The 25,892-nt window shown below is 35.3% G+C and overlaps 2 long non-coding RNA genes across 3 annotated transcripts; one reads left to right on the top strand and one right to left on the bottom strand.

The window, feature by feature from the left end:
* Positions 1-1,153: 1,153 nt before the first annotated feature.
* On the bottom strand, positions 1,154-2,754 carry LOC150033205 (uncharacterized). 2 transcript variants are annotated; one of them, XR_016524080.1, is made up of 4 exons: positions 2,709-2,754; positions 2,303-2,351; positions 2,182-2,222; positions 1,154-1,735 (listed from the first exon to the last, which is right to left on the bottom strand). It is a non-coding gene; the product is annotated as an uncharacterized LOC150033205 (long non-coding RNA). The 2 variants fall into 2 exon arrangements; XR_016524079.1 differs by having other exon boundaries at positions 2,182-2,351.
* An 875-nt stretch (positions 2,755-3,629) lies between these two features.
* Positions 3,630-12,469, top strand: LOC150033204 (uncharacterized). Its single transcript, XR_016523998.1, has 2 exons — positions 3,630-4,879; positions 11,852-12,469. It is a non-coding gene; the product is annotated as an uncharacterized LOC150033204 (long non-coding RNA).
* Positions 12,470-25,892: the final 13,423 nt, after the last annotated feature.

The raw sequence follows: 25,892 nt of genomic DNA, 5'->3' as shown, positions 1-25,892 counted from the left end.
GCCATCAACAGCGAAATTAATGGCGCTCGCCTTCTTTTATCATTGAATAAGTAACTTTCTTTCCCACCTCTCTCTTTCACTATTAAGCAAAATAGCTCTTCTTCCACTTCATCCACCACTTACTTGACTATTTTTGGGTGTATAGCTCAGTTGATGCATTGGGCTTTTAACCTAATGGTCGTAGGTTCAAGTTTTGCTATACCTAAACCTACCTTACACAATAATCTTTTTAAAGAATGCGTAGTAGCGTTTGAAGATCACTCTTTTGTCTTTAGATTCACTTCTCTATTTGGGTGAGATCTTCGAAGATGAATAGTTGTTAGAGAGGCATCCTTCTAAATGGATTGAAAAAAAGAAAATGCTTATCCTTATTGTCCTCAAGCTCGAACTCATAATAGTTTATGTGAAACATGGTCAATCACGTAGTCAACCAGTATTTACTATAATTTCACCTTTCGGATGTAAATAACCCTAATCCTCAATGGGATACTCCTCCTCCTATCCTGTTAGAGTTTTGCAGGCTTTTGGCTTCTATATCGGTCTTTCACTCTTATATATACATGTATATGCATATTGGCAAATATTAATCAAACTAAATAAACAACCACATACATTTTTAATCTTATCAACCAAAATTTCCTCCGACTTTGTCAATATATTACTTACAACTCTATGAAGGATTTTTTTAAGATAGAAGAATATGGACAACTCCATATGAGCATTTCCAAAAAAAAAATAAAATGAACATAATTCCAACCGTATGAACAATTTCAAAAATTACATCTCTAAAACTACTATCAAAATTACAATCCACCACATATGAAAAAAACTATCATCCCCATAACAATTACCAAAATCACCTTTACACTCATCATCTCCATAATAATCATAAAACACAACGCATATACAATATTAAGACAGAGAGACCATATCATTCAAGCACAACACTCTTAAATAGCTCCAAATTGATAAAAAAAAAAAAAAAAAAAAAAAAAAAAAAAAAAAAAACCTCTTTAGATGTTATCTTCAATTCCTTCAAACCTACGAATAAAAAGAGAGAGATATTAAAACCTAGTTGGACCTCTAGCATTGCATTGAATGAAGTTAAGATCATTAATGAATAGAGTGTATATAGTCTATACACTTGCCTGCTGGATAAGCTCTCTGCTCCAAAGCTTTGATGGATCCAAGGTCAGGGATAAACTGACTTCACTAGTAGCAACCACATCAACTTATATGCCTAAAACCTCAAAGATTGCAAACAACTGTACTTAAAACAAGACCACACACATACCGAGAGAAATCAATTAAAATTAGCAATAATGCAATCAAGGCACTTAGAAAATAATTGATCCCCTTCTCAGCCTAGCAAGAATACAAAATGGACCGAGCATGTAGGTGCTAACGATATCCAACATAGTCACATTGCATTTCAAAACAATACTTGCTACCACTACTTGTAATGAAATGTTACCACCTGTTTCAAGACTATACACATTCTCTTTTCTTTTTGTTAATAAGAAAAAGACTCGGAAATATCACCATCCCTAGCTGGTCGCATCCATTGTGGAAAATAAAATAAATACGTAGAGCCTAGAAGCACCCTTTTAAACAAATAATAAATATGTAACTCAATAGGAAATGACATTCCAAAACTTATTTAGTAAGATGCTGCAACCTGAAACTTCTGCAATCCAAGTACTGTGCCTATGGTTGTAGCAGTCAAATCAGCTACCTAGATGACAAAACAGCTAACAAAATTAGAAATTTCCATATAAACCACAATCTCTGCATCTTAATGCAAGGTGCTCACAGGAAGACTCTCCACAAGCATAAAAAGAAGTGAATTCATTTTTTCTTTTTCTCTTATAAATATTGATTTTTCTTTCGGACATTGAGTTGATGTTCAACAATGCATAATAATTCAATAATTTATGAATAAGATACTCAGTATATTTAAGAAAATATCTTATTCATTCCTCATTCCCAAGAACTATAACTTCTTTTATTTTATATATTCTCTCCACCTTTTCTTATGGGTTTACACCAACCTAAACTTTATTCTTATTCCAGAAAACAACAAACATAATTGATAATAAAGTATAAACTGGAGGAGAAAAGAGAGGCAGCAAGAATATGAACTATTAAACCAACAAGTTTCAAGCACAAAATAAAGCTTACTTGCAATAATAGAACTGTTGACACCAAGCACGTTTATGGTCCTAAAAGCAACATGACAATCCTCTGTGAGTATAATTTATGATACTATTCAGAAGGGGTTTGAAGGACTTGAATTTCTTACTTCAGATGCAACTCTTTTATGATTTTCTTCCCTTCAATAACCAACAAACCTAATTCAGATAAGACAAAAATTTCAACCGGAAACCACCTCTTGACCAAGTAAAAAGGAGAAGCAAATAAACACTAATACTCATTCAAGAAAAAATGAAAACCAATTATCATAAACACTAATATTTAGAAGAGGTGAATGATCGAGAAGTCGAGCATCCATCAAGATAAATGAAATAGAGCTAAGGTTCAGGAGAAGCCACAAAAGGAAAATATTATAGACTGATAGGAACCCTCCTAACAAGAACAGTACTCAAGAATATAGAATAAACTCAAGGACAATTCAATTATCGAAATATAGGAAAATGTATTGAAATGTGTTAAAAACTCACAAACAAGAGAACAAGATAAACCCTAACCTTTCGAGAGTGTTAGTCTCTCCCAAATTCCCAAAGGAAATTCCTACCAAATTCTTCATACCTCCTCTCAACCCACTCCCTCTATTTATAACCTAAAGCCCTAACCAACTCCCTAACAAATGACTAATTTGCCCCTTCCAATACTTGTCATAATATTCTTCTCCTACTCATATTATTTCTATAACTAGGGGCTAACAATATTCCGCCCTTCGAAGACACCTTGTCCTCAAGGTGTGCTTACAAAATGCAATCACAAAATTGAGCAATTTTTTTTTTTTTTTTTTTTTTATCGGCATCACCTTCTCTTCAACTTTGTTCAGCCTTGAAAATTCATTGGGCTTCTATTTCTTCGCTTGGACTAAGCCCAATAAACATCTCATGACTCCACTTTCTTCTTTCTACATTTCTACTGTGCTAAGTGATTCTCCTTTAATGGGCTAGGCCCATTATCAATTTGCTGTCCCCCCCACTGCCCATGTAACAAGTATTGAATATAAACTCCTTTTAATTTGGATTGCCCTATAACAACAACTCTTCAAACGTTGGGCCCATAAATCCTTTTCTTCCTTAAAATTACCCCTGGGCTTCAGGCAATTCCAGCTCATACTCGAGCCCCTTTTCTGCCACTCCCACAAATGGGCCTCAATGAATTTATTAAATTCAGGCCCACCAAGCTCCTTCTCCAAGCCTCCAATCTGTATTCCTGGCCATTTAGGGCAAACCCAACCATCACCCACAGTTTGGGCCCCAACTTCTCCATGTAAACTAAGCCCATTTGAGAAAACATGGGCATTCTCATGCAATTTCAGCCCATTAGTTAAATCAAAATTAAATCTATTTTTTTCCAACAACCGGCCGCACCTTCTGATTCTTCACGTGGGCAGCAACATGTTTTCCCTCATCTTCACGCAATTCAGCCTTGCCCCAAACCACATTCTCCAGCCACCATAGAACTGTTTCTTCTGATATGTCTAGAGCCTCCGAGCACCTTAGCTCGCCTGCGTCAGATATGTATTCCTCTTCCCATCTCATCGTCCTCCCATTAGCTCCACCCGACGTTGTCAATAACGCTTCAGTTTGCCGAGCCCGTTGCAATTCATCCTATGAATCGCCGGTGCCTTCTTTCTCCCTCGCGGCCAGCCATTCTCTGCCTCTTTGAGCGACAACCTCTTCTTCACCCGAGTTTTCATCTCCAGCCACACAAGCAATCTCTAATATCCTTCCTCGATGATCTCTTGATGGATGTCGATCCCCGACTTCCCCATCCCTTCTTCCAGAAACTTGCAACAACGCTTTTCCCAGATCATCTTTACTCGTCCCATCCTTCGCCGCTTCATCTTCAACGTGTCATCTCATTTTTCCGCCGGTACTTTTCTTCTTCTTCCATTCCTTCTCTCGCCAACTGCCACCATTTTCTTCCTTCGGTATTTCCTCTGCCGCCTATCACCCCGTGATGGCCAAGTAATAGCCAATGTCTTCCTTTCCGTCGTGACCATTCATCCTCTGTAACTCCTCGCAACACATATTCTTCATCTCCTCCATCTGTTTCTTTGCTTGTCCCTGCCTCATGGATCCGACTTTCCGCCACAAACGAATTTTATAATGATATGTTCCTCGAAGCTTTCTCTCCGACCAACCAGGTCCTCATTGCCAATGTCAGCCTCCTTTGGTGTCGCCTCCAGGTTTGTCATCCTCCAATCTCTGTTGCTTTCCTTTTTGAAGCTTGCATCAACGTCTTCCTTGACGATTCATCTTTGGCCATCCACACCATCGCTGTCAATAATGACCTTCCTCGATTCGCTCTCCTCTTTCTTTGGGTTAATCACGTGTTCGTTGGTAGATTCTTCTTCCTCTTTTTTTCTTCCAGCCCCCGTCTCGCTTATTCCCCCATTTGTCCCTTCGATCATTATTTTTCTGTTTGCCTCATCTCCTCTGTGTTGGTATTTTACTCCATCCCTTCCTCGTTTAACTTACTTTCGACATTTTTAGAGTTCCAACGTTCTTACCTTCCCCTTCTCGTGGTGTTTTTAACTCCGCTATTGCTGATTCTTCTTTCTTTCCTTCCCTCTTGCCTTGCCGATTGGTTTCCCCTGACTTTTTTGGATGGATTCTCGAGTACATCGTCGTCTTCCTGCCACTCTTCGAACTCAACCAGATAGCTTTCGAATCAGGTTTTCCTTCTCTACTTCAATGGTTACTGATCTTATCTCTTCTCTTTCTCTTTGTTGAGGCTCCTTGATCCTTTATTGTATTGCTTTCATTTCTCTCTGTATGTCTAACAATGCTTCAATCAACCGATCACATCCATTTATGAAATCAATATGACTCTGATACCAATTTGTTAGAATTCCTCCGAACAAGAATAGTACTCAAGAATATAGAATAAACTCAAGTACAATTAAATTATCAAAATGTAGGAAAATATATTAAAATGTGCTAAAAACTCACAAACAAGATAACAAGATAAACCCTAGTCTTTGGAGAGGGCTAGTCTCTCCCAAATTCCCAAAGGAAATTCCCACCAAATTATCCATATCTCCTCTCAATTCATTCCCTCTATTTATAACCAAAAGCCCTAACTAACTCCCTAACTAATGACTAATTTTCCCCTTTCAGTACTTATCCTAATATTCTACTAATATTCATATTATTTCTATAACTAGGGCCTAACAAATACATATATAAAAGAATAAAATCACAAAGTGAAGACATACCTCGTGTTTAACTTCTCTAACGTAGGCAATGCATTGGCTTCTTGTTTAAGTTTACCAAAAATCCTGTTAAACAATGTTGAAGCTAAGCGACAAGAATCCTCTCTCGATCTTCTACAACAAGAAAAAAAATTAGATTCAAACACTTAGTTTCAACATGCCGATCAACATAGATGAGAAAGCAAAGAGATTGAAACAGAAAGATAAGAATAAAAAACGAATTCAGAAAAGGGAGAATGAATCGAAATAATCTATGAAGAAATTTGAACTAGAAAGAGTTTCTCCTATGAAGCACCTATACAAATATAGATACTAGATATGGATACGATAGGATACGACGATACGCCAATTTCTAAAAAAAAAAAAGGATACTGATACATTGAAGATATGTTCTCTTTTTCTTAAGAAAAATCTAGGATACAAATAAATTTAGGATACAAGTTAATGACAATAGTACAAAATACAATACAAACATTGAAATAAAATACAAAAAGTAACATCTAAAATGTTGAAGGAAAATAGTCAATAGAATGCAATAAAAAAGTGACTCGTATATCACTGAAGAAGAAGAAGATTAGAGGGAGAATTATGAAGATAAACCAAGAACTTCTTTGTTGAAGTGTTGAAAATATTCAAGTAGGTTATATTTTGATGGATTTTGTGGAGACTCAAAACTAGGGCTTGGTCTTTTATTTATTTTTTCCTTTTAGTTTTGGACTCTGAGCTTTTTAAATACGCTATCTAATTTTTTATTAGGAAAGATTATATTAGTTACTTATCTTTTTCTTTAAAAGAGGTAAGCATAAAAATAGATATATCAAATCGCGTGTGAAATATGTATCTAGGAAGTATCCGATATGTGTTTGATATAGATTCTTTGCCTCATATGAAGTATCTATGCTTCATAAGATTTCTTAGATACTCCAGAAAGGACAAGCTAGAGTTTCATTTGAGAGGAAGAAGGTGTAGCAAGCGGGAGGAGTAATGTTCACACGTGAAAATTTTGAGGAAAAAGAGAAATTGAGGCGCCTAAAAATTAAACTTAAAACTTGACATTTTTTAAATATCAAGTATTATGTCAGCGTGGAAAAAATCTAAAAAAATTTGTCAACATCTTTTTTTTTTTTTTTTTTTTTTTTACATTTTCTTGATGTTTGTCTATAAAATTACCCTCAACCTCCTATTTTTTTACAACTTCTTGATGTTTTTCTTTAAAATTTCAAGTAGTTAAAATTGAAAACATAAAAAAATGTAGTTTTTCTAGTAGGGCAAACATGAACCTTTGGTAATTTATTTTATATTTAGCCTTTGACCATTAACACTACCTAATATCTCCGTCATTTTTTCAAAGTATTTTGATTAAATTAAACCATGTTGGATGTAATTTTGATCTACTCCCCAACCTATTAAGGCTTTTAAGGTGATTTTGAAATTTTGAATTTTTAATATAACTAGGGGTGTTCATGATTTGGCTCAATTCGGTTTGGGACTCAAACCAAACCAAACCTAAAATTTGAACCGAATTACTTGTTCGATTCAGACCAAATCAAACCAAACAAACTTTGGACCGAATCAAATCGAACCGCATATATGCGGTGCAATTCGGTTTGGTTTTATAGTTTTAGTTTTTTTTCCTTATTTTTTAAATTTCTATATTTTGATTTTTTTTAAAAAAAATTCCTTCTATATTTTTTCCTTTTTCTTTACAACCTTTCCTGAATATAACTTTAAATTTTAAACGTCAAATATATTTCTTGTATTCAAAATTTTTATGTTTTGAAATGAATTTTGATATTCCAAGATACAATAAAAATTAATAAAAGTTTAACAATGGGCAAATATTAGGTAATACTACTAATTCAACACAACAACAACAATAAACTTAAAAGTTTCAAAGTCTAAATATAAGTACTACAAACATAAAACTTCTTGTTCTACAAACAATAACATAAAAATTCCAAAGTCCAAACGACAACCTTTGATGTTTTAAGTTGCACTACTAGTTTAACAATAACCATTAACTTAACAATTCCAAATTTCAAATATAAGTATTACAAACATAAAACAAACAATAATATAAAAGTTCTTCAACAATAACTCTTTCAAGTTTTAAGTCATATAAAAACAAACTTGTTCAAGCCACCTTCTCCTTCTCGTTTTTTTCTTTGTTTTTCGCCTATAAACCTGCTTTTAAGTCTAAAAAAATTGATAAACTTGTTAACATAATAATGATATAATTAATATATTTTAAGTCTAAAAAGAATGTTTAAAGATATGAACCTTCTTCACCAATTACAATAACCTCCAAATATCTTTGAAGATGAATGCTAATTGCTTTTGAATGTAACCAATGCTATGCACATACAAGTGCCTCAATTATGGTTGGAGTTATCGTAGAACGAAAAAAATCGATTACTCTCCCACCAGTGTGAAATACAAACTCATAAGCAACTGTGGATACCAGAATTGCTAAAAGGTCACGTGCAATTTTACTAGGAACCTTATATCTAGAAGAGTTTCCTTTCCACCACTCTAAGATATCAACTTCTGTATCCACATTTTGAGTATTGTCTTCTTCCATATCTTCAAAATCAAAATGGAAAACTTCTGAAGCAATACTAACAGGAAAAGAAGTAGTAGTAGATGTAGTCATCGAGCTACTACCAGTACAAACTTAAGATTGAGTCATACTTGGACATGAAGATGAATCATGATAAGAATTGACAAACTGTGTTCATTGAATAATTTTCTCAAAACATTATTCACCTTATTTTCAATTTTTTTTTTGCCGCATCCATATCAAACAACTGATTCAGACAATATATTAGAGATTTCATCTTGTAACGTGTGTCCAAAACGAAAGCAACATACAAAAGAAAATTTGTTTTCTCACTTTCCCCCCAATACTTATCATACTTCTCTTGCATTTTCATTGTCATTTCACGCAAAAGCAAATTTTCAGAACCAGTTACAATTCAATATTTTCTTATGCAATTCTTAATAATACTAATCTTATGGAAGACCATATTAGAAGTAACATAAAGAGACCTTGAAAGCCTAACAGTTACTTCATAGAACATAGACAAGAATTTGGTAAATATTCTAGCAATTTTCCAATCTGGGGTGGTTGGTTTACTCTCATCGTAGTCTTCTAACCTCTCAAACGCGTTTTCAAAATTTGCAGCTACATCGAGCATTGAGTATGTAGAATTCCATCTAGTTTGAACATCAAGACACAACGTACTCTTAGTAGATATGTTCTCATCTTCAATGCACTTATTAAATTTAGTAAGTCTAGCAGGAGAAGATCTAATAAACCTCACGACATTTTGAATTCGAATCAATTGATCATTCACATCTTTTAGGCCATCACAATCAATTTTCAATATATGTGCACAACATCTAAAATGTAAGAAATCACCATTCAACACCAACCTATGTTTAAAACGCTTTTTTAAATGCTATATCATTTAATGAAGCATTATCAACAATAAATGTCAAAATCCATTCAATACCCCACTGCTTCGAATATTTGTCCACCTCTTTTCCTATTATCTCCCCTTTATGGTTTTCAATCTGATAGAAACTAATAGTTCTCTTATGTAGCTTCCAATTTCTATCAATAAAGTGTGTAATCAAAATCATGTAATTAATATTTTAAATTGATGTCCAAGTATTGGTCGTAGGTGAGACTCTATATCCTTCGTCCACAAAAATGTCTCTCATCTATTCTTTTAAGTTAGCATATATTCCCAAAATATTCCTAGCAATTGTAGTTCGAGAAGGAATAAAAAATTTTGGTTCTACTAACATCAAAGCTCCTTTCACAAACCTCATAAATTCCTCATTCTCCAAAAATTTAGATGACAACTAATCAATTATGGTCATCTCAGCAATTAGTTTTCGAACATTCTAATAGTGAATTGAAGGAACTCATTTACAAGGAGATCCATGAGCGGAAGCGGATCGTCCAAATTCTATTTTGATTAAAAATAAATATTTACAGTAAACTCAAACAGATAATGCATTTTAACAAAAAAAATTACAACATGCTTTTAAACTAGAAAAAGAGTTTAGAGATTATACCTTTGAAGAACACTTCTTCACGTAAATCCCTTGAAGTATCACGAACTCCTCGAACAGCAACAAAACTCGAACTAAAAAGTGAAGGCACTACCACTTGGTATCCTCGATATTCTCAGGGTGAGAACCTATGAGTAGTGGGCTCTGACTATTTTGGTGAGGAGGGAGTTTGTGAGTTTGGAGGAGGAAAACGATTGAAGAAGAAGCACTATTGTATAGAGAAATTCTTCAATCGTATAACATATCGTATATGCTCTGTGTGTTTGTCGTATAGATCTCTATGGAAAAAAAATAAGATCTTATTTTATTTATCCCATTTGCTACAAAAATCACTTAACCACACACTAAAGTGGTTAGAGAAAAAAGGGATTGATTATCCAAAATAATTAAAAATATAAATAAATATAATAACTAACTTATCATATTATATTTATAACCTATAGTTTTAATATTGCATCATATATAATATAAACTATAGTTCATTTTCTCTATTTTATGGCATTTAATATAAATCATATTTATATTAAATTTAACAACTATGAATCTCATTCATAGAAAATATATTTGAATCACATTCAAATATTTATTCCTCTAATTAAACTATAATGTATCAAATATATTATGTCAATTATATCATATATAATTGAATTAATTGATTTATATCGTATAATTAAATTCTCTCTTATTAATTTGAACAATTCAAATTTTAAGCTACCAAGGAGACCTTATGGACGTATAGCTTGAAGCTCCAACGGTACATGAATAATTAATTAAACTCTTTAGTTACATTATGCACCATCCGTTAACTGTCGGGCACTCCACTAAAGACCGACAACTACACTCTTCGTACTACAGATGTATTTCTGTGTCCATTGGATAACCAATCAACAGTACAAATGACCCTTCACAAATTGCTCGTAAGTACAACTGGACCAAATTACCGTTTTGTCCCTATAGTTACCTTTAACTCCTTAAGTACCACTGGTCCCTCTAATGAACAATAGATCATAGTCCCACTATGACTAAACCCCTCACAAGCTATGAGAGGGTGTGGTGCCACATTATTCAAGACTCGTAATTAGCCCTTGGGGAAGTAATTTATCTACTTACCCCTTCTTCGGGGAAGGAGTGAATTTCATCTTGTGTAGCTGAGTTCCTAGCTCCCCAATCAGACGAATCCCCAAAATGGTAGGCTTGATGAGTCGGCGATCTGATCACTCTCACCCATACAAATCAAAGAACTGCCCTCATAGGCAGGAGTTCACAACTCACTCAGGATTAAGGTCATGTTACCTATGGTCATCCTAATAAAATGAAAGTCTCTATTATGAACGGTGTTATATAATGAGACTAAGCATTTCGTGGTCCGGTCTTATATAAACTCCTTTGTATATAATATCCCCGCTTACATGTCTAATATATGAATGATCAGGATCAGATCATTTGTAGCACTTTACTACATTTGTAACATCTACAAAGCGGGTCATACTTGTAGTGTCACCCGAATAAGGTATCCAACCTTATCCATATACTACAAACCATTTAGGTTATCACTTAAACATGATCCACCTGTATGTCTCCACATACATGTTTAAGTTATAACGATAATCTTGAATGTTAGTTTATTGGTTTGTAGTTAATGCAACTAAAATATCACATATTTCATAGACAAAGTGAATAAAGTATCAAATATTATTAATCACATAATAGTTTGTTCATACAAGGTTTACAAACTATATGATCCTATGAGATTTAGGGCATCAACCTTAACATGAACATCTTATAGTTAAATGTTGTGTATTACCACCTCACCACCCTCTTTATTCTTAAATACCAACTTAGTATGAGTTATATCTAACTTGTTATTTTTCATCTGATAAGAATTTTCTTTTTTACAGTAATGTTCAAGATGCATTCTCATAGTTGAATTTTCATTCCTTCTTGGATGACATGCGTACACCATATTACAATAATTACATTTATCATGTGGATCATCATTACTATATTAAGAGCATTTAGAAAAGTGATCCCATACCATAGACGTATTTTCCTTTTTTTTAAATGTGTGGTTGGGGTGTTGGTGGAGGCATCTCAACAACATCATCCGTTTTCGTTCACACTAGAATGGTTGTTGCCATGGCTATTAGTTTTACTGTTGCTATTTGTCAAGCTCAAAGTATTGCTCATTACTACATAGTGCCTACAATATACAGTATATACATACACAACATAAATAAATTGAGATCTCACGAGTATATACCTAAAAGTTAATATACTTTATCTTCAAATGTTATGATACTTCAATTAGAATATACTAAAATCAAATGTTATGATTTAAAAATTTGATAGATCTGATCTGATTGCGATGGATATCTCAAAATTGAAAAGAAGTCGTCGACGGATGAAGGATCTGACCAACGACGATGGATGAGGCAGATATATCTTATCGACGAGTGAGAGATCCACTGAATGGTCGACGATCGAGTGAGAGATCTGACGAGTGGAGATCTGGGAGTGGAGCGACTGGAGGTGGAGACAGTGGAGAGATCTAAATGGGAAACCGAACTAGTGAAAGATCGAGTGACTAAGTAAGAGATCTAGGAGTGGGGGTGACTGGAGGTGGAAACGGCAGAGAGATCTAAGTGGGAAACCGGAGTGGAAAACCAAACTAGTGAGAGATCGAGCCATTAGTGAGAGCTCTGAAAGTAGGGGCGACTGGAAGCTAGCCGCAAATTTTACGAAAATTCTACAAAACCGAACCGAACCGAGTGTCTAGTGTTCATCGGTTTGGTTTTGAAAAGTCTACGAAACCAAATCGAGCCGCAAATTTTGGTTTCTTTCCTAATTCAGTTCAATTTCGATTCGATTTCACAATTGGTTCAGTTTTCGCGGTTTGAATGACCACCCCTAAATGTAACTAAAGAGTACCAATTTTTGTAATGAATTTTCTATTAGAATTTTTTCTCATTCTTCTAGTTCCTTTGCGAATATATCAGATTCTTGGTTATTATTTAATTTAATGCGATACATTTTTTGTTTGATTTCTCGAATTTCTGGATGATTTTGACTTATTTCTTTTTTTAGGAAATCAATTTCAAATTGTAGTTCTTCTATCGTAACTTGTTTAGTTTCTTCTTTTCTTTGGAATATATCCATTAAATTTCTTGGTTTTATATCATTCTTTATTGAAGTTTATGAGCTTGAACTTTCAAGTGATTCCTTTAGAGTTTTGAACATGGTTTTCTTCAGTTTATCATTGTCTATATGATCTATAGTATATAGATAAAGGAAGGAAACCTTATCCTGGTGACATTACGGATACGACCCGCTTTGTAGATATTACAAGTGTTGTAAAGTGTAATAGATGGTCTGATCTTGATCATTCATGTGGAGACATGCAAGCGGAGGTGTCCTATACAAATGAGTTTGTATAAGACCGAACCACAAAATGTTTAGCTCGTTATATAACATCGTTCATGATAGAGACTTTCATTTCACTAGGATGACCATAGATAACATGACCTTAATCCTGAGTGAGTTGGAAACTCCTGCCTATGAGGGTGGTCCTTTGATTTGCATGGGTGTTAATGGCCAGATTTCTGTCAATGAGGGCGGTCCTTTTATTTGCATGGGTGCTAGTGGCCACTTTGGGGATTCGTCTGATTGGGGAACTGGGAACTTAGTTACACAAGATGGAATTCACTCTTTCCCCGAAGTAAGGACAAGTAGATAGATTGCTCCCTTAAGGGCTGATTCCAGGGCTTGAATGATGTGGCGCCACACACTTTCTCATGGCCCAAGAGGTGTTCACTCATAGTAGGACTATGATGTATTGTTCATTAGAGGAATCGATGGTACTTAAGGAGTTAGATGTAACTATAGGAGCAAAACGGTAAATTGGCCCAGCTGTACTTACGCCCAATCTGTGAAGAGTCATCGCACTGTTGATTGGTTATATCCAATGGACACAGAAATATATCTGTAGTGAGAAGAGTGCAACTGCCAGTCTTTAGTAGAGTGCCTGGCAGTTAACAGATGGTGGATTTCGTGATTAAAGAGTTTAGTTAGTTACTCACGTGCCGTTGGAGCTTCAAGCTACAGGTTCATAAGGTCTTCTTCGTAGCTCAATGGATTCAAGTTGAGAATCAGTTTTTGGATTAGTTTGAAGTGTTCAAATTAATAAGAGGAAATTTGATTATATATGATATAATTAAATTGGTTCAATTATATGTGATATAATTGATTTGATGTATAAGATACATTAATTGGAGGAATTTGATGTAAATATGATTTATATTAAATAAAGGAGAAAAGAACTATGGTTTAAATTTTACATATGATGTGATATTAAAACTATAGGTTATTATATTTATTTATAATAAAACAATTATATGATAATTGTGGTTGGTTATTTTCTCCATTAACCATACAAGTGGGAGGTTAATTTCGATTTTTAATAACTAAAGGACTAAATGAAAAGAGTTTTCATTTTGCTAGGAGATCGCTTCATTTAGTGAATTACTAATCGTTTACTCACGAGAGACTACACGATAGCCCTCATGAGAGACTGAACAAAAGCGAGAGATTTACTAAACGGTCATGTACTAGCGAGATTTACTAAACGATCGTGTAAACGATCTAGAGAGATTTACTAGACGATCGTGTGCTAGCGAGATCTATTAAACGATCGTGTAAATGATTGAGCGGGAGACTAAACGATCGAGCGATATTTGCTAAGTGATTGGCTAGGCAATTCTCACGAGAGCGAGATTTACTAAACGATCAAATACTCTCAGTCTATGTGATAGACAGATCTTTTCTCCCACTTATTTGATCGTGTAGTTCGATCGTTTCTTCCTCCTTCCCTCTACCAAATTCATACAGAGCCCACATATCCTGGATTCTCACTCTGGGAATACCAAGGTTGTCGAGTGGTAGTGTCGAGGGGTTGTAGTTCGTGGATCAGACTATTCGTGTTGGCTAGGCGATTGTGACGATAGCAAGAAGTGGCTGTTCGATTACTCATGAGAGCGAGATATTGTCAGACCATTGATCATGAGAACGAGAGATTTACAGAAGAAGAGTTCTTCAAAGGTATGTCTCTCATTCTTTTTGAATTGTTTAAGAAAGCATGTTGTAATTTTGTTTAAGATGCATAACTATTCTTGTATATTTATGAATGCGTTTAATTCTTTCGCAATGGGCTTGGAAAGATCTTGCTTCTACTTACTGGTTCTCTTGAATAAGAGTTCCTTCAATTGGTATCAGAGCCAAGTTCTGATATTCCAAATCCATTGCTGTATAGAATAACATTTACATTCTTGGTGGGTTTTAAGCATGTCTACATTATGTTTGATTGTTAAATGTCTCCGTGGATGTGGATTAATGGAGTTTCTAGGATGATTGCCTCTGGTTAATGAATTCTTTTACATTTCAAAGTTAATTGTAAGGGCCCCTATGTTTTTCAGCATATTAACTTACTATCAAGTCTATAATTCAAAGAGTTTGATTCTATTCGAGTCACTCGTGATGAAGCTTCAAGGCATGGAGATGCAAATTACTTCGAGGAAGAAGAAGACCAAGAGTTGGTCAGATCATGTAAACGATGGAGGTAAATGATCGTTGAGTATGGGATACTTGTTGCATGGCACGTGTGTGCACTAAACGATCATGTAAGCCAGCATGCTTCATCACATAGTCACTGGCTACACGATCACTCGGTAAGTGTTACTTAGCGCTTGTTTTTTGATCATCTAGACGATCATGCTTCATAGCATAGTAGTCGTCTACACGATCGTTTAGGCTTGCGTTTAAACTTGGTGCACTGCACGATCGAGTGGCCTTCATGCTTCATCGCATAGTCAAAGGTACTCACTCGTTGCTACACGATCGTGGTTGCTCAACCACTTTTACTAGACGATGAGGAAAAAGGCTTCGCCCGGGTGGTTCAAGACTCAGTTCGCTTGTTGAACCAGTTTACTCAATGGTTTAATGTAATAGATAGATTAATTTTTGGTTTTTGAGGCTAATCATCTCAGTCCATTAATTTTTGGTGAATGTACATGAGATGTATGTTTATTTATATGTCATATAGCATGCCATATAGTTTTAAATCCCACCATAGGTTATGCATTTATCATGCATCATCTCTATATTGTAAGAGTTATGATATAGTAGTTTGCATGATTAAATTACTTAAGAGCATGCTAATGCATCATATAATATAAGAGTTATATTTATGCATGCATTAAGCATATTCATGCATCATCTTTATATTATAAATGTTATAGTATAAGGGTGTATGGAAGCATGTATATTTAGTTCATTACTTCATTATATAAGAGTTATATATAGTAATGAATGGACATTGCCTGAAGCATGATACATAGGTTAAATTTATAAGAATTATAAATACCTAGTTTAGCTTAGAAATGTGGATGATTTTGGTTATTTCCTTTTATAAGTGTTATAATGGAAATTAGAACTAAAATCAATAAGAAAGACATGCATGCGAACTTAGGCTTGAATCATGTTTTAAAAGAGTTTTAAAATTTGATGGAGATAGACCTAAGATCATAGTTCTAATGAGATTAGAAACCTAAGTTACTTTTAATCAGATTAATAGGATTAAATTGACTAAAAGATTAAATATGTACCAAATTTATTTATAAGGGACCTTTTGTCTAAGGTGGGTTTCTGTCTAGACTGGGGTACTTAAGCTGCAGAAATGGAACACCCCTACCTGGGAACCTACCTGGAAAGGTGAATTAGATAGATTTGATGCATGCATGCAAATTTGATTATAGTCCGTTAAAATGTTTAATGGGACTTGATTTGAACTTGTTTAATTATCAAAGGCAATAGTTGTTTTTGAGCAAATTAAACTCACATTTAGATAAAATCAGTAGCCGAATTGTCTAAGTTAATAAATCCCTGGGTAGAACATTCACTGGGAGGTACTTGAAGTATATGATACTTCACTTAAACCTCTTCAAGTTTCACCCTAATGTTCACATCGTGAGATCTATCATCGTCCTAGAGGTACCCTAGGAGTGTCCCTCTAAAGGATGGTGTTTGGGTAGGTCAATACCAAGGTCAATGGAGAGAATGTTCATAGTAAGTAGGAGCAGGACGTGTGATAACATATTCCACAGTCTCTCTCATTAGGTTGGATAATGTTTTGTGCATCACCTCGAGGCACCCTCGGAGTGTTCCCCTAAAGGATGGCAGTTTTGTACGACTATTTATCTGATCTCCTGTATAGGATAAGGTCACTTTAGTCTCTTGTCCTAATTTTCTTTTTCCCTATGGTGGGTGCATTAGGATGGTACTCTAGGGCCTAAAATGAAGGGATACACTTATGCAGAATTGTTAAAGGTTAACAGTTCTGGACAGAAAAATGGTGACTGTTAGAGTAAGTTACAAGAGTTGTTTCTATCTAATGGTTGAGAATGTCTCATCCCATTGAAGGGACACTTGATCACCCCATCGATGACTTTTGTCCTACTCGCTTGGGCATCATTGCAAAATATATGTCTTTTCACTTAGGGTACATAGGAACTATTTTGCTAAAACTAAAATTGGTGTTAAAAGTGGTAATGCATAGACTTATTAAGTTTGTTCATGTTTTCAACAACGATAAAATGGCTACAGCCACATTAGCTCTATTAAATGTCGATAAATTGACTGGTGAAAACAAAGCTAGTTGGAAAAACACGATAAATACCATTCTGATCATCGATGACCTTAGGTTCATCCTTACGGAGGAGTGTCCTCCTATTCCGACTCAGACTGCCACTCGAAATATTCGGGAGGCATATGAGAGATGGACAAGGACGAACAAGAAGGCCTGAGCTTATATCTTGGCCAATCTGAATGACATTTTGGCCAAGAAGCATGAGCCGATAGTCTCTGCGCATGAGATCATGGAGTCCTTGTGGGGAATGTTCGGACAACCGTCTGGACAGGTCAAGCACGAAGCTCTAAAATGCATCTTCAACACCAAAATGGAGGAAGGTACATTTATTCGAGAATATGTTCTGAACATGATGGTCCACTTTAATGTGGTGGAGATGAATGGGTCCCACATCAATGAGGGCAGCTAGGTTAGCATCATTCTACATACGTTGCCAAAAAGCTTTCTGCAATTTTCCAGCAATGCTATGCTAAACAAAGTTGATTATACCCTTACACCTCTCCTCAACAAGTTACAGACATTCTAATCCTTGCTGAAAAGTAAGGAGAATAAGGTTGGTGAGGGAAATTTTACTTCATCTTCAAAGAAGTTCCATCAGGGTTCGACCTCAGGAACTAAGTCTACACCTTCTACTTCTAATACTTCTAAGTGGAAGAAGAAGAAGAGTGGTAAAGGGAAGGGTAAGCCACCTGCTAACCCACAACCTGCTGCACAGCAGGATAGGCAACCAGCACCAGTTGAAAAAGGAAAATGTTTCCATTGCAACCAGGACAGACATTAGAAGTGAAACTGTCCTCAAGGAGAAGAATAAGGCTAAGGCCAAGGCAAAACAAGAGGATTAGATCCTGGCAGCAGCTTGAGGCTGGTAAGATGAAGATACGAGTAGGCATCGAGCACGTCGTCTCAGTTGTGGCAGTGCGGGGACTCCAGTTGACTTTACATAATAAGTTTATCATTTTGAATGATGTGTATGTTGTTTCCAAGTTAAAGTGGAAGTTAATTTCTGTAAAGTGTCTGATTGAATGTAAATATACTCTCAACTTTTCGGTGAATAAAATGTTTATTCTGGAAGATGGTGTTGAGATTTTCTTCAGCAAAACTTGAAAATAATTTGTATATGCTAAGGTCATTAGCAACAAATTCCCTTCATAACATAGAGATGTTTAAAACTGTTATAACTCAAAATAAAATACTTAAGGTTTCTCCTAAGGAAAATGTCCAACTTTAGCACTTTCGATTATGGCACATCAATCGCAATAGGATTGAGAGATTTGTGAAGAATGGACATCTAAGCGAGTTAAAGGAAAATTCTTTGTATGTGCGAGTCATGCCATGAAGGCAAGATGACTAAAAGACCTTTTACTAGAAAAGGTTAACGAGCCAAAGAGCCTCTAGAGTTAGTGCATTCAGGACTTTATGGTCCGGGGAATGTACGAGCCAGGGGAGGCTACGAGTATTTCATCACTTTTACTGATGATTACTCACGGTATGGGTATGTTTATTTGATGCAATGAAAGTTCGAATACTTTGAAAAGTTCAAAGAGTTCAAGGCTAAAGTTGAAAATGCATTGGATAAACGGATTAAAACACTTAGTTTTTGGATTATGAGTTCCAGAACTATATGATAGAACATGGAATTGTTTTCCAACTCTCAGCGCCTGGTACACCTCAGTAGAATGGTGTATCGGAGAGGAGAAACATAACCCTGTTGGACATGGTTCGGTCGAAAATGAGTTATACTTCCTTACCAGACTTGTTTTGGGTTTTGCAATGGAGACTGCAGCTTATATCCACAATTGTGTTCCTTCCAAGAGTGTTGCCAGAACACCTTTGGAGTTGTAGAATGGTGTAAAGCTAGTTTGCGTCACTTCCGCATTTAGGGTTGCCCAACATATATGCTTGAGGCTAATCCTAAGAAACTGGAACCACGTTCAAGGCTATGCCTATTTATAGGCTACCCTAAAGGTGCATGAGGGGGTTACTTTTATGATCCTAAGGAAAAAAAGTGTTTGTGTCGACAAACACTACCTTCCTAGAGGAGGATCATATGAGGGAGCACAGTCCACGTAGTAAAATTGTGTTGCGTGAACTTTCCAACGAAACTACTGCAACTTCAACAAGAGTTGTTGAAGGGCCTATTACATCAATAAGAGTTGTTGATGGAAGTTCATCTGGTAGGTCAAATCCACCTCGAGAGTTCAGGGAACCTCAACGTAGTGGGAAGGTTGGGAATCCACTTTCTTGCTATATGGGTTCACTGAAATCTTGGCTATGGTAGCCGATGGCGAGGTTGAGGAGTCTTACAAGAAGACAATAGAGGATGTTGACCGAGATGAATGGGTCAAAGCCATAGATCTCGAGATGGAGTCTATATACTTCAACTCAATATAGGATCTTGTAGATCAACCTGATGGGGTTAAACATATAGGTTGTAAATGGATCTACAAAAGGAAATGGGGTGCTAATGGGAAGGTGCAGACCTTCAAGGCTAAACTCGTGGCAAAGGGTTATACCTAGGTGGAGGGAGTTATGAGAAGATTTTCTCGCCTGTTGCCATGTTGAAATTTATCCGCATCCTCCTATCTATTGCCTCATATTATGACTATGAGATATGGCAAATGGATGTCAAAACTGCCTTTCTGAATGGTAATCTTAAGGAGACCATTTATATGGTGCAGACCCAGGGATTCATAGCCCAAGGTCAAGAGAAAAAGGTTTTCAAACTGAATAGGTCCATTTATAGGCTGAAATAAGCGTCTCAATCTTAGAACATAAAGTTTGATACTGCGATCAAATCTTACAGTTTTGACCAAAACGTTGATGAGCCTTGTATCTACAAGAAAATCATCAACAGTTCAGTAGTTTTCCTAGTGTTGTATGTAAACGATATTCTACTCATTGGGAATGATGTAGGTGTACTGACTACAGTTAAGAATTAGCTAGCGACCCAATTCCAAATGAATGATTTGGGAGAGGTTTAGTTTGTTCTTGGTATTCAGATCTTCCAGGATTGAAAGAACAAAGTGCTAGTGCTGTCTCAAACATCGTACATTGACAAGATGTTGATCAAGTACTCGATGCAAAACTCCAAAAGGGGCCTACTTCCTTTTCGGCATGGAGTTACATTGTCTAAGGAACGGTGTCGTAAGACACCTCAAGAGGTTGGGGAAATGAGGCGGGTCCCCTATGCATCTGTCGTTGGCAGTTTGATGTATGCGATGTTATGTTCTGGACCTGACATCTGCTACGCTGTGAGGATAGTCAGTAGATATCAGTTTAATCCAGGATAGGATCACTGAACTGCTATCAAGAACATTCTCAAGTATCTTCAAAGAACGAGGGACTACATGCTCATGTATGGATCTAAGGATTTGATCCTTACTGGATACATGGACTCTGATTTTCAGACTGATAAGGATTCTCGAAAATCCACTTCATGATCAGTGTTCACTCTTAATGGAGGAGTTGTAGTAAGGAGAAGCATTAAGCAGGGTTGCATCACTGACTCCACGATGGAGGCTGAGTATGTAGCGGCTTGTAAAGTTGCTAAAGAGGTCGTTTGGCTTAGGACGTTCCTAACTAATTTGGAAGTTGCTCCAGATATGTCTAGGTCTATCACCCTTTATTGTGATAATAGTGGTGTTGTGACAAACTACAGGGAGCCTAGGAGTCACAAGCACGAAAAACATATAGAGCGGAAGTATCATCTCATCTGTGAGATTGTGCATAAAAAAGACGTCATAGTCACAAAGATTGTTTCGGAGCACAACGTTGCTGACCTGTTTACGAAGGCTCTCACGGCTACAGTTTTTTAGGGTCACCTACAGAGCATGGGACTACGAGACTGTCTGTGGCTAGACTAAGGCAAACAGGAGATTTTGTACTGGGCCTTAGTGCCCTAGTTTATTGTTTTGTACTTGTTTTTATCTTGTACACCCACTCGCTTTAGGACAAATGGGAGATTGTTGGGGTTGATGCCCTAAATCTCGTAGGGTCCTGTAGTTTGTAAACACTTGTATGAACAAACGTTTGTGATGTAATAATATGAGATATTTTCTTCATTGTTGTCTATAAAATATGGGATATTTTAGTTGCATTTATCACAAATCAATAAACTAAGATCCCTGGTTATCATTGTGACTTAAGCATATATGTGGAGACATACAAGTGGAACATGCCTTAAGTGATAAACTAAATGGTCTGTAATATATGGATAAAGAAGGGAATCTTTATCCTTGTGACACTACGGATACGACCCGCTTTGTAGATGTTGCAAGTGTTGTAAAGTGTTATAGATAGTTTGGTACTGATCATTCATGTGGAGACATGCGAGCAGGGGTGTCCTATACAAAGGAGTTTGTATAAGACCGAACCACAAAATGTTTAGTCTCATTATATAACGCCGTTCATGACAGAGACTTTCATTTCACTAGGATGACCATAGGTAACATGACCTTAATCCTGAATGAGTTGGAAACTTCTTCCTATGAGGGTAGTCCTTTGATTTGCATGGGTGCTAGTGGCCAGATTGCTGACTCAAACCTACCACTTTGAGGATTCGTCTGATTGGGGAGCTGGGAACTTAGCTACATAAGATGGAATTCACTCCTTCCCCGAAGTAAGGGTAAGTAGATAGATTGCTCCCTTAAGGGTTGATTCGAGGGCTTGAACGATGTGGCGCCACACACTTTCTCATGGCCCGAGAGGTGTTCACTCATAGTAGGACTATAATGTATTGTGCATTAGAGGAATCGATGGTACTTAAGGAGTTAGATGTAACTATAGGGGAAAATGGTAAATTGGCCCAGCTGTACTTACGAGCAATCTGTGAAGGGTTATCGCACTGTTGATTGGTTATATCCAATGGACATGAAAATATATTTGTAGTGAGAAGAGTACAGTTGTCGGTCTTTAGTAGAGTGTCCGATAATTAACGGATGGTGGATTTCATGATTAAAGAGTTTAGTCAGTTAATCACTTGTCGTTGGATCATCAAGCTACAGGTCCATAAGGTTCCCTTGGTAGCTCAATGGATTCAAGTTGAGAATCACTTTTTGGTTAGTTTGAAGTGTTCAAATTAACAAGAGGGAATTTGATTATATATGATATAATTAAATTGGTTTAATTATATATGATATAATTGACTTGATGTATAAGATATATTAATTGGAGGAATTTTATATAAATATGATTTATATTAAATAAAGGAGAAAGAACTATGGTTTAAATATTACATATGATGTGATATTAAAACTATATGTTATAAATATAATATGATAAATTAGTTATTATATTTATTTATAATAAAAGAATTATATGATAACTGTGGCTGTTTATTTTCTTCATTAACCATACAAATGGGAGGTTAATTTCGGTTTTTAATAACTGAAGGATAAAATGAAAAGAGTTTTCATTTTGCTAGGACATCGCTTCATTTAGTGAATTACTAATCGTTTACTCATGAGAGACTACACGATAGCCTTCACGAGAGACTGAACGACAACGAGAGATCTACTAAACGATCATGTGCAAGCGAGATTTACTAAATGATCGTGTACTAGTGAGATTTACTAAATGATAGTGTAAATGATTGAACGGGAGACTAAACGTTGGAGCGAGATTTGCTAAGCCATTGGCTAGACGATTCTCACGAGAGCGAGATTTACTAAACAATCAAGTACTCTCAGTCTATGCATAGACGGATCCTTTCTCCCACTTACTTGATCGTGTAGTTCGATCGTTTCTTCCTCCTTCCCTCTACCAAATTCACATAGAGCCCCACCTCCTAGATTCTCACTCCGAGAATATCAAGATTGTTGAGTGGTAGTGTCAAGAGGTTACGGTTCGTGGATCAGACTGTTCGTGTTGGCTAGGCGATTGTGATGACAGCGAGAGGTTGTTGTTCGATTGCTCACGAGGGTGGGATTTTTCTGGACAAGTGCTCACGAGAGCGAGATATTGTTAGACAAGATCACGAGAGCGAGAGATTTACAGAAAGTGTCACTCATTCCTTTTGAATTGTTTAGGAAAGCATGTTGTAATTTTGTTTAAGATGCATAATTATTCTTGTATGTTTGTGAATGAGTTTAATTCTTTCACAATATGCTTGGAAAGATCTTGCTTCCTCTCACTGGTTCTTTTAAATAAGAGTTTCTTCACTCTCCTGGCCCGAAAGGAACTTGGTCATAGTGGGACTATGACATTGTTCATTAGTGGGATCTGTGGTACTTAAGGAGTTAGATGTAACTATAGGGACAAAATGGTATTTTGGCCCAACTCGAGCAATTTCTAAAGGGTCCTTGTACTATTGATTGGTTATATCCAATGGACACAGAAATTTATTTGTAGTGCGACGAGTGCAACTGTCGGTCTTTGGTGGAGTGACCGACATTTAACGAATGTTGGGTAATTTAATTAAAAAGTTTAATTAATTATCTGAGTACCATTGGAGCTTCAATCTACAGATCTATAAGGTCCCCACTATAGCTCAACAGGGATTTAATCTTTGGATTAATTTGAAGTGTTCAAATTAATTGAGGGAATTAATTATATATGATATAATTAATTATAATGTATTCGATACATTATATATGAGAGGAATTTGAATATGATCCAAATACCAATTATATGAATGAGATTCATGTAATGAAGTGTAAATATGATTTATATGAGAGGAATAAAATATTTGGATATGATCTAAATATCATATGGATGAGATTCATATAAGTGGATTTAATATAAATGTGATTTATATTAAATGTCATGTATAGTTAAGAGAGAATAAAATCTATAGTTTATATTGTATTTGATACAATATAAAACTATAGACTATATGTTATATTTGATATAACATATAATGTATATATATAAAAGTGGTTATTATATATTTTTTTATTTTATTAATTTATTAGAAATTAATAAAAAGGGAAGGAGTAATAACTCCCTCACCAAATTCTCTCAAGAAAACTAACTGTGATTAAAGAAGTTAAAAGGATCATCTTCTTCCTAAATTAACACAAAGAGAAGAAGTGTTCTCTTCAAGAGAAAAGTTCTCTATAGAAACATCCTTCCCATCTTTCCTATCTCCTTCCCTCTTCCAAGGATTCAAGCAAAGCCCACAACTCATGCTTGAATCCTTTAATCCCAAAGTTCGTGCGTGAAGAAGGAGATCCGCGAGGAAGGAGTTCCGTTCGTGGCTTGTACGAGGGATTCCTTGAAGAAAGAGTTCTTCAAATGTAAGGGTTTCTGAAACCCTTTGTATTTGTTTTTAAGCATACTGTAATTTTAAGTAAATGCATATCTGCTTGTTGTTTTACTATAAAACTTTATGTTCAATAAAAGTGGAATTCAAAACGATCTTTGCTTCAACTCAAAGGATTTTTTCCGAAAATTTCCTTCATTCACTGTTCAGAGAGGACTCTAGTTTATAGTTGGACTATAACTAATTGTTCATTAGAGGGATGAGTAATACTTAAGAAGTTAGATGTAACTACAGGGGTAAAACGATATTTTGACCTAGCTGTAGTTATGAACAATTCGTGAAGAGTCAACTTACTTTAGATTGATTATATCTGTGGACACAATAATATATCTACAGTACGAAGAGTGCAGTTGTCGGTCTTTTGTGGAGTGAATGACGGTTAATGAATGTTGATTAATTTGATTAAAAAGTTTAATTAATTAATCTTGCATCATTGGAGCTTTTAGTCTATAGGTCCATAAGGTCCCTTGGTAGCTCACTAAGGATAAAACAAGGAATAATTGTTTTTGAAATAATTTGAATTATTTAAATTATTTAAGAGAATTAAAGGTATTAATTATATTAATATGATGAAATAAAATATAGAGTATATTGATACATTATATTATATAGTTAATTATAAATAAGATTTATAATTAAAATTATATAATATGTGAGAGATAAATATTTAAATAAGATTCAAATATTAATTATATGAATAGAATTCATATAAATATCATAGGTTATAAGAGAGATGTGCATTTTAATGTGATTAAAATACATATAATATGATTGATTAGTTAAGTGTTAACTAATCATTTATATTATAATGTATATTATATTATATTATAATATTAATTCGTAATTCCCCATTACAGGAGAGTTATTCTTTATCACGTGGGTGGGAGTAGGAGTAACTCCCTCAGTCCTCTTATTCATTTATATTGAGAATACAAAGTTAAATTGGAAGTGAGAAAAGAAAAAGAATGTGGAAACATAGAAGGAAAATTTCTCTTATATTCTTCTCACATACTCTCTACAACATTGACCCTTTCATTCTTTCAAAAACTATAAGGAGCCTACATATGTCAACCTAGAGTGGGATACACTAGCCCATCCTTTATTGTGAAGTTGTTGCATCCTTATATGTCAACCTAGAGTGAGATACACTAACCCATTTTTTGTTGTGAAGTTGATGCATCCCTATGCTTTTATTTCTTTTATTTCTTTTTTTTTTTTTTTTTTTGTTGTTATTGACATTATAGACTTGTGATTATCTCTGTCTCATTTCTCCCCCTTTTTTAACATGAAATTAATTAAACCTTTTTTTCCTTTTTTTTAAGAATCATGGTGCACTTTAGAGAAAGTATTCATCACTTCATGAAGCATTTAATATTTTCGAAGAGATAATCAATCTACAAGAAATCGAGTCAGTCTTTTAATAGAGGAACCCC

This window comes from Benincasa hispida, chromosome 10 (genome assembly GCF_027475165.1).
Source record: "Benincasa hispida cultivar pf3 chromosome 10, pf3_genome.v1.1, whole genome shotgun sequence".
In the NCBI taxonomy this organism is placed as follows: domain Eukaryota; kingdom Viridiplantae; phylum Streptophyta; class Magnoliopsida; order Cucurbitales; family Cucurbitaceae; genus Benincasa; species Benincasa hispida.
Note: the sequence above shows the minus strand (reverse complement) of the source record. Positions and strands in the feature narration are given on the sequence as shown.